This window comes from Crassostrea angulata, chromosome 1 (genome assembly GCF_025612915.1).
Source record: "Crassostrea angulata isolate pt1a10 chromosome 1, ASM2561291v2, whole genome shotgun sequence".
Classification (NCBI taxonomy): domain Eukaryota; kingdom Metazoa; phylum Mollusca; class Bivalvia; order Ostreida; family Ostreidae; genus Magallana; species Magallana angulata.
This window is the reverse complement of record NC_069111.1, coordinates 12,390,424-12,400,801: the sequence shown is the minus strand read 5'-3', so window position 1 is coordinate 12,400,801 and position 10,378 is coordinate 12,390,424. Positions and strand designations below refer to the sequence as shown.

The following is a 10,378-nucleotide window of genomic DNA, read 5'->3' as shown; positions in this document are numbered from 1 at the left end:
TATGTGTTGGCTTTGTTTATAATAGAATTAAGCTGAAATTTTTCCTTTATATGATTTGAAAGTTTATTAGAGACTGATCTAGTTTATGTTAATACATGTACTACAATCACTGAAATTCTATAATTACTGATGTTTTTATATTTAAGGAATGAATTTTTCTATCTATCTATGCGTATCCACTCAAACTTCGTTATCCTGAACTAGATTTGACTGTTTAAAACCTTTGAGATATCCGAGTATTCAAGATATCAAGAGTAAAATACTTAAAAAAATAAGTGGTTGGTACTTACAAATCGCATTGACATATCCATTGTATTCGAGATATCAGTGTTCAAGATATTGAAGTTCAACTGTATATGATAACTTAAGGCAGTTTACACTTTATAAATCCCAAAGTGGTTTTGAACAATTAAAAATGTCCCAAGTTATATGTTATACATATGTTAAATAGGTAGATAATAATAAATTTATTCCTTATAATTTCATTTTCTACAATTAAATTTAAAAAAAAAAAATAAGGCCCATTATTTTGAAAACTGACATTAAAATGTGTAAAATTTAATGGTAACATCAAGCTGATTAATATGTATTGTCTTATATTGTGACATAGGCAATTAAGTTATTTATATGATACAGATAAATTAATTTAGCCAATCAAATGAGGCATTACAGCCAGAATTAAATTACTAACATGCATCACTTTACACGTATGAAACAAAATGTATTGGAATGCTAGTTCTGCAGTAATACAAATTAACTTTTGGCTTGTGTCAGTGAATTACCAGTAACTTGTACAATATGAAAGTGGTTTTTTTTTCTATTTTAAAAAGTATTGGTAAATGCATTGAACTCCTTTAAACTTTTTTTTTAAAATAAAGATTAAATATTATAAAGATAGGTGCTTGGCCTTCCATACTTACAATCACATACACATACTTTTATAATGTTTTTGAGAGATACATAAACACAGTTGCTGTAAAAGGAGTTGTTAGGCTCTGACCCAGGAACATCAAGTCATACACCTGGCATGGGCATGAAGACATCTCAAGTTTATTCAAGCTGACTTGGCAAAAGTCCTTTATGATGATATAATGAAACAATAAAAAGTTTACCAATGAAGCCTTATTCTAAGGAAGGGTATATGTCATTTTCATTTGCCATACCGTAGTGAAATAAATTATCCTGGAAGGTTGTTTGAAGAATTGATGACCGTAACAATTTAGTGTTTCAGCAAAGAATCATGAGGATATACTGTAATTAGACCTTTTCTTGCTCGGGGCCCTCATATCACAGTTAACAGAGGAGGGATTTCACTCACAAGATAATGCTTCCTTACTTAAATGGTAAAACAACTCAATTTTTGCAGCAACTAAATTACATGACAGTATGCCCTATGTCTTGTACTACATATCCCCTGAACTTGATCCCATTAAACACATTTGGGATTAGTTCAAAAGAGAATTCTATGCACTTCCTCCTTACTGCATTATAAACCATTATTATAAACCAATCTGTACAATAGGTGCTTTAGCAGGTATGTCAGCCTGCTGTTCACAGTTACATTGTATCCAAAAGGCAATTTAATCGTATTGCACTCGCAGTACAGCGGTAATTTATATAAAATACTGGGTTATCTTACATCTACCAATTTTTCTGTGATGTTTTAATTAATTGTTAAATTTAGGATGTATCTTGTCAGGGAGTCTACAACACGTCATCCCAAAAAATTTGATATACTGTTTATAAAAATAATAAGATTCATTTTATATGTGTATTTTGTATATCATATTATTGTGTGTAATAATCAGTTTTATTATACTTTTGTGTTAAATACTGAAATCTGCTTGTTTTAAACGCAGTTGGTAATCCGTTCTATTACCCTCTGCGTTAGCAACACACTTGGCAACGGGTAACACAACGAATTGTTACATGTGCGTAAATTATGCGCGTACGGTTCGCCGTAGAATTCACTTTATTTCTATAAAAAAGCAGTAAAATTTTCTTTAAAAATAAGACATTCAGTATAATAAAATAAATAGTGCCTGTTAGGGAGGGTAACTGTTGAAATTGACACCCCTCGAAAACCATTGTCAACCTCCGCATCGCGTCGGTTGACAATGGTTTTCTCCGGGTGCCAATTTCAACAGTTACCCTCCCAAACAGGCACTATTTATGTATTGTCATTTTAAATTGAAATATTAATCAGTTTATTTTGTCTGCCCTAGTAAAATGTTTATCATATTCTTTGGCTAGTGTCCAGGTATGATTTTGAAATTTTTTATCCGGAGCGAAATTAATTGGGTGCGAATACTGTTTTGGAATCTAATATGTTGGGGACGAAATCTGCTGTCACCGTCTGAGACCTCCAATGGCGGAGGAAGAAGAGAAATGTAGAGATGCACTTTAAAAATCTTCAAATTACGGTTGAAAATCAATTGGACTTACGTTATTTCTAAGGTAAATTAACTATTTTTGATTTGATTTATTTTAAAGATCATCAAAAATACGAAACATGCATGTAATTACTCGTGAATGATTGACCTAATAATGGGTAGGATACAAAGAAGCATGTGCTACAAATTTATGAATGAAAAAAAAAATGAATGCATGGCTCAAACACAAAGATATTCCCATAACTGTCTCTGTGTAAGATAATTGGAATCATCGGGTTTGGGATGATGTCTTCTGTTTTTGTGACGATGTAAGTTTCGCTAGCTGAAGATGCAAGATTAAATTGCAGTTAATGCACCAAGAATGCCTGATGCACTTCATATAACATGGCATCATTAAGAAATGCAGGAATGTCAAGTGCTGTTTTTGGTGAAGAATTTGATTCTGGTATAATAGCAATAGGTTTCATTGGGTGTGGCATTTCTTTTTCAATTTATCAAAAGAATAATTTTGTCATAACTCATGCATTCTCAAAATGATGAAATGTGGTCTTGCGCATATGAAAAAAATTAACAGAACAAATTGATGAGTAGTGACTTGACCTTTGGCTTTTACTGTGTGATTGTAGGCTAAAGACCATCATATGACCTGACCAAGCATGGCAAACGTAATTATACTACATGAGTACACTTATTGTGAAATTCGCACCCTAAAGTGTTTTCATTTTCAATAGTAAAACACTTGTGCATTAGACCTAATGATTTCTATTTTCCGAATACCATCATATCCTTTTGTTACCGTTATTTTTGAATGAAGATTTCTCAATGACATCACCCTCCCCCCTTTTTAATTGAGAATTTGAACAGATTGTTAAGTCATCTTCGTGCAAGTATGATCAAATAACGTTCATAATTGTCATTAATTGATGCTTTAAAAATTATATTGAAAGACTACATATATTATATATGACATGTGCCTATTATGGCCCCCTAAAATGAACATCATCAATTTACTGTAATACTTTGCTTCCTTAATGTACGGATATACATGTGAAGTTTTTTCCTAATATTAATTTTGATCCAAATGCCCACTAAATATGACAACAAAAATTAAACTGTTCCTGTCATTTTTGCATTGTTAGTATAAAAACAGCTTGTTTTCCAGCAACCCGTTTTTCTTTCAGAAAACATTGAGCGATTACATGAACAAACAAAATATTTTCATCAAAGATGTGTCCATCCAAGGCTTATATTAAGTGCCAAATAATTGTTCTTGTTCAATGCATGGCTCCATATTTTCCAAATGTCAATTTTTGACTTAAAGAAATTGCATCACTTCTGAGGTAATTTACTTCCAGTGATCTTGAGTGTAAATAATTCAAATAAATAGATGAAAAACATATAATAAATGAACTATTTAATTTTAAAAAATAACACAATAATTTAATGTACCTAAACACCTTTAAAAATTGTGAATTATAGTGGAGATGGTAAAAGCTGTATCTTGTTTTGTGGAGGATTATTTTACCAGAGTGGGGTTTTTTTCACCAATTTGGGACTGGGGGCTTGGGCCCTTTCAATTAGGAAAACTAGTGACAAAACAAGAAATTTGAGAAAATTCATTTTTATTAATCATAATGAAATTTAATGATTTATATCATTTATTGAAATACTAATTAAAGCTCAGTGTTTCCTTTTCTAGAGTTCTTGGAATTTTATTATTATTCTGTTTAGTCTTTCTTGAAAATTTTGGACTGCTCATACCAATTTTTAAAAAAAATTACAATTGGGAATTTTGGGTCCAAAATTAGGAAAGTATTAGGAAACTTCCAATTGGGACTGGTGCCTAATTTTGGACCCAAATCAGGCCACAAAAAACACTGCCTTAAAAGACTGGTGACGTGACATTTTGCCGGTCTCAGCTAACAGCCAAATAATGAGCTGGTACATATCCTATAGATTATTTATTTGCATCAATGAATGATGAATCAGTTTTAATACTAATGTCAACGAATAAAAGTTTTGTATTATGATACATATCTTGAGGTTACTTGGTTTATCGTGAACTCCCCAAGTGAAAAGAAAAGATAAATACATGGTTAATCGTGTAATTGAAACCCCCATCACTAGGCATTAAGTACAAACTACTTTCTTTGGGATGAACATATCCTGTGACTGTCAACAACCATGTTTTAAAATGTCTGGGGAAAATTTATAGTTTTGGATATAGGTATGCTGCTGTAAAGGTTGCCTGCAGGATTAGCTGTAGATACTTGCACTGTTCACTTTACAAAATTGGTTGTAAGTATGAACAATAGAAGGCATTTTTTTCGCGCGGGGGGGGGGGGGGGGGGGGGGATATTGTAGAGTGCGGCTAGTTGAAATAATAAAAACAGGATATAGAGACACAACATTAATGGAAGATAGAAAAGCACTAATGTTTCTTGTATTGGATCTTTATTAGGATTTTGTGCCTTAATTACATTGCTATTTAAATGATCAGATACATTGATATTTTAAAAATATTTGTCCCAATGATCATGTCTCAATGTGTTTTGTGACGCAAGTGCTTATTCGGTTTTTTATTTGCACCCAAATTATTTTGCCTATTTCAGATAAGTGGTTCAACTTTCCAATTTTATATCTACAAATTAGAGATTGGAATACATGTAGTTTGGAATTGATCAATTTGTATAAGCATTTTGTGTAACAAACATCCTTAATTGAAAAATTTTAAAGAGTTAAAGAAGTTTTTTTTTTTGGTTCTTTTTTGTTTGGTTGGTTTGGGGGGGGGGGTTGTTTGTTGAGGTTTTTTCAGGGGTGGGGGGTGCAATATTGTCCTTTTTGTCCTGAATTAGTTAATTACCATACACGTTTTGCATCAAATAAATACTAAGAACTAGTTATGTATCTGGGTTTATGAGAACAGCCTATTAGTATTTGATGAGGCCAAATGTTTTGCATATGACCTCCTTTTTTCCCCTCAGTGATAAGTATTAATGAGTGTCAGTTGTTCATACATTCTGTTAGAATATTGACGTCATTCTAGATCATGTGGTAGACTGATTATTTTTCTCACTTTTTCAAGTATATATGTCTTACTAATACTATACTTGGAGCCACTGATGTACTTTTTAAAAGGACTTGTCCCCAGGAGATGGGAAACAGCCAGTGGATATAAATAGCTCTTGTTATGTGTCCAAGGTATAGAGTTTTATGTAACAATAATGGATGTTTAGGTGAATGTTGGTCACTGAGATAATTTGTCTTCAATCGATCTAGTGACCTTGACCATTGGGGAAAGATCTCTCTGTACTCTTGTCTCTCAATGGCAGGGATTATTAAAAATTCAGAAGTACATTCTAGGGTTTTTAAAGCAATAAGCTAGTGCAAGAATTGCCAATCTCTCCATTAGAATCTCGTATATTGAGTATTTTCCTGACCAAAATATTGGTCTCAAAAGAATAAATGTTGCACCATGTGGATGTTTTTGAATCCTTTGAACTGCTCTCAATGGCAGGTTTCTATGTGTATTGCATTTATGCTAGCCTCGAGGAGATCACAAGGACTGCAAGGCATATATGGTCTATGAGTGCACCCCAGAGGAGCTGAAGAGCTTGCATTGTATTGATTCCGTGCCATGATTCAGGCACAGACCTTCTTTTTTTTCTAACATGGCAGTTTCATTCAGATTATGCATAAGATCATGATGTTGGCAGATATTTCATGTCGGAGTGAAATGTCAGAACCGTACTACCTTTGATCTTCAAGATTAGAGGGACTCCATGACACAATAGTACCTGGTACATGTTACAGATAATGTCACTGTTCTGTTTTTGGAAGCAGCCATTGATTAGAAAAACTGTGAATAAAAAGAATACTTGTTGTACTGAAGTGTGAAAGGTTACATTGTCTATTTTTTAGCGGAAGAACACACATGAAGTGGATAGGAATTTTATGTAACAATAAGTGATGTTTAGGTGAATGTTTAGGCTGGCATGGGCTATATCATAAGTACTGCTTTAAGTGGGTCATGTTGTATGGATTTGACTTCTCTCTCTCTCATCCTGTAGATAATTATTCTCTTGAATGATAATGTCACCAACCAGGAAAGCGGAATGTGTAAAATTTTGGTTTCCTTCCATCTAGAGTTAGGACACATACACTCATCTGCTTTGTCGCAACATCCATTTCAGGCTTCAAAGCATTTAAATATTAAGGGGGCCAAAAAATCAAACACGAGTTAACTTGAATGAGATAAGACAGCCGTGAATGATGATAAGGTGAAGTTGTACTTAACCACCTGGCTTTATGTGTACATGGAGTGCACACAAATTTTTAAAACATTTTTTGATAAAAATAAATCTATATTGCCCGAGTGTATTTCCTGAACACTTAATGATTATTGAGGATGGCTTTGACTATTTCTGTTTGAATTTTCCTGGTGACAGATTCTGTAATTGTTCCATGTAGGTGTGATAATAAAACTGCGGACGCAGTCTGATGTGATATCACCGATTTGGCAGCCAGGAAGTGATTTTTCCTAGAGGAAAAATGACGTCTGCCTTTGCGGATGGCCTTAACCTTCCATTTGCCGACTCATAAAGAGCTGTTTTCTATATTTAGAGCCATTCTTGCTTGCCTATGATTTATAATGAGGGAAAAAATGCATGTCATTAGATAAGATTGGCGGGATTTTTTGTCTTTGTAGGTTGAAGGAATTCTTTGTTGGAAATAAATGTAGACATATAGTTTTTTACAAAGTAACTCATTGATTTTTTTTTTCACCACAGGGAAAAAAAACTGAGAAGAGAATGAGCAAACCATTGAAACATCTGACAGTTATGAGGATATTTAAAACATAAGGTATGTTGTTTTGTCATAGGCTTTGTTTCGGGCTGCCATTTAGGGGGGATATTATAAGAAACTCATTTGATGAGTATAAAACTGATGACTTGGATGAATATGCTGTCAGTAAATGTAGCTCTGTGTTTTTAATGAAGGTAACATATAAAAAAGGTGTAGGTGGATTTTAAAGGATGGAATGCGTGTCCGCCAGGACAGCAAGGTGTTAGAAAACTGCACTTAGAATTCAGATTCCCAATCATATTTTATGATTTATTTATATTCATGCATTCAGTCATAATTAATAGGGAACATTTGTATGCTGAATAACAAGTGAATGTGATTTATTTTTGAATTAGTTGCACATTTCAACTATATCTTGTTCAACCAAGTAGAAAAGAAAAAAACGGAGAGAAGATAAAGAAAAGATAAAAAAGTTGAAAGTAAAATTTCATAATGTAGAAACACAGCCATCAAAGGATTAACCCATAAATGCATAATAAAGATTTGTTAAGATCTGGAATACATAAAATGGAAATGCAAGGGTGATTAAGGACACCATAACTTGTGTGATGTTTTGGACTTTTTTGGGGGTGGGGGGTAAGATGAAGGGAAAAAAAGAGCCAACACTTTGAAAAACAATATATTGATACTACACCAAAACATAAATATATCAAGTTGCTTTGTAGACTGAATTTTTTAAGTACACTATATTCTTGATGCCAAAATTACCCAATAAACAGGATATCCCTATACGCCTATGCAATATAACTCTTTGTAGTGAAACACAATATTTATAGTAAGACCAAAAATAGCTTGAGGGTTTTGCTGAGATTTCCTCTTTCAAACTTGTTGACATCCCAATGTGTTCATGCATTCTTCAGACAGTATTAAGGCAATTTAGGATGTTGACATGACTGTATGTATAATAAAGGGCTTATTTTTGTGTTTACATTTTAACTAATGAATTTCTAATGATTTCATCATTCTGGTAATTAAAGGTTAATGCACTGGCGTTATTCTTGCTTAAATATATAAATTTATTAGCATACAGATTCTTTAGAACATGCTTTAATTAAAAAATATTCCTTTTTGTAATTTTTTTTCTTTGAAATCATAGAAAAATGGTAATCGTTAGCTCCAGAAGGAAATAGACTTTGCATAAAAAATTCACTTCATGTCTGCCTTTCTGACTTCGGGGGGAAAAAAATTGAACAATTTATTTATATCAAATGTCCATTAATTTATGAAGACATTTTGATGAATGGGTATTAAGTCTCATTAACTCATTTTCAAAAAGAAGGATGTGTCGTAGAGTCGTCTGTCAGGTCTGAGGCACACACAGGCACAACAATCACCGGATCACAAGTGATCACGAAAAACCAAGCTAGTTGAGACACGTCGTGTTCTTTTAGGTCAGTTGGTAATTAAAAATGTCCGCCTGATTGATGCATTACAAGAAAGTAAAGCATCGGAAAAAGTTCACTTTTATTTTTTTTTTATTCTGCAAGGCCGGGAAGAGTGTGCACAGCTTGAATAATTAATTAATCACCGTAGAAATGTTAGCTATTTGCATCAGAGGGTGGTTATAAAGGTTGATCATTAGAGAGTTTAGTTACTTGTTGTTAATCTAACACATATTTGATTGGGCCACAGAAATAATATGTACTCAGCAGAAGTTGACCCAGTCTATTTATGGAACCTGTTAACGTAATACACGTACAGATATAGCATTCGAGACTGTAGGGAAGATATATGCAAATTTCTTTCTGAGTAGATGCAATTAGCAGGACTTGGCAAAAAGAGAAATTTATCAGAGGTATCGAGTTTAGCTCATGCTCTTCCTCTCTTTAAAGTTTTGTTTGACACACTTCTATTGAATACTATTTTGGATTTAACATATATAAGAATAGTTACAGTACACTCCATTGACAGTCTACATTGACCTTTGAGCTAGCAGCCCTTGGTATATGATAACAGAAATTGATCACAGGAAAACCATGTACAGGCAACCTTTCATGTTTTCTTAACCGACATTTTTGGCCGTTTTATTTGTGAGTGTTGATGCATGATTTCTGTGAATAATTGCATCACTGCTCTAAAGTGCAATATTACATTATTTACCTGTATTTATTATTCAGATTTTTATTCTTTGATGTTCGTCCCACATGCCTGCCCATTATTAAAGTGTTTCACAGATTTAAAGAATATATAAATAGATATTGCTCTTTTATGTTGTTATTTTCCAACAGACAACATGCATTTATTTTCATTCCTTTAAGTATGCATGCAACTCTCTTCTACCGTGAAAAATCACACCTTTAAATAAATGTCATGGGAAAACTTGTGATGCTTTTCAAAGTTTGCACATTTAATGCTTCGAGTCATAACAACTAAGAAAATAAGTTTTTTATGAGAATCATTAAAATGCAAAACTTATTATTGTTTGTTTATCAGCTCAAAACCAAATTACGTACACGTTAAAAAAAAAAACTTCAAAATAAAATAAAGGAAAATGACAACAAAACATTTAATATAGCAGATTTCTCTTAAACTAGGAAGATAAGTAATATTGTTAATACCTGACCCCTGTTACACCCTGCACCCAACTTGAATCAATCAAATGAATGGCCTATATTTCGATCACGCCAAAGGCCTTTACTTGTAAAGCTACATTCTACAAAACACAAAGCTTATGTAAAACAAAATGCTAATTCTGATTAACTGAACCTTTGGCACATAATAATTAATATATGACTTCAATGTACTCTGTTGCACGTGTACCTGTGCTGAAATATTCAAATCATTAATGACATCAACAGTTAGGGAAATGTTAGTGTTCTCCTGCCCAAGCTTCATAAAAAGTCATGCTATCTGTGCTCATGCTGTCATTGGATGAATAAGGGCAGAGAGGTAAAAGTCTACTACTGAGTCGTTGTTTGCTGTGAATATGTTTGTTTCACTGGTGGGGTCGTTGACAGTCATTTAAGGTCAGCCCTCATTATGTGATGGCAGGGAGTCTTCTTATTGTGGTACGGTTCACCCATTAAGTTGGTACTCTCTGATTTTCATCATCGTTAATTCTTATAAAAGAAATTAGCATCATTAAGAGTCAGATTAATGCAACACCTTTAAAGGTAAAC

At 33.1% G+C, this 10,378-nt stretch overlaps 1 protein-coding gene across 4 annotated transcripts in view; it reads left to right on the top strand.

The window, feature by feature from the left end:
- Positions 1 to 2,354: 2,354 nt before the first annotated feature.
- The window catches only part of LOC128177737 (uncharacterized), a 34,932-nt gene continuing 26,908 nt past the window's right edge, over positions 2,355 to 10,378 (top strand). For 2 of the 4 annotated variants that reach the window (XR_008242873.1, XM_052844573.1), the window contains exons 1-2: positions 2,355 to 2,457; positions 7,184 to 7,256. The gene's annotated coding sequence lies outside the window, so the exon portion shown is untranslated. Of the gene's footprint in view, positions 2,458 to 3,039; positions 3,059 to 5,277; positions 7,098 to 7,183; positions 7,257 to 10,378 lie in introns of those variants that run through there. The other 2 variants (XM_052844598.1, XM_052844589.1) reach the window with 2 other exon arrangements.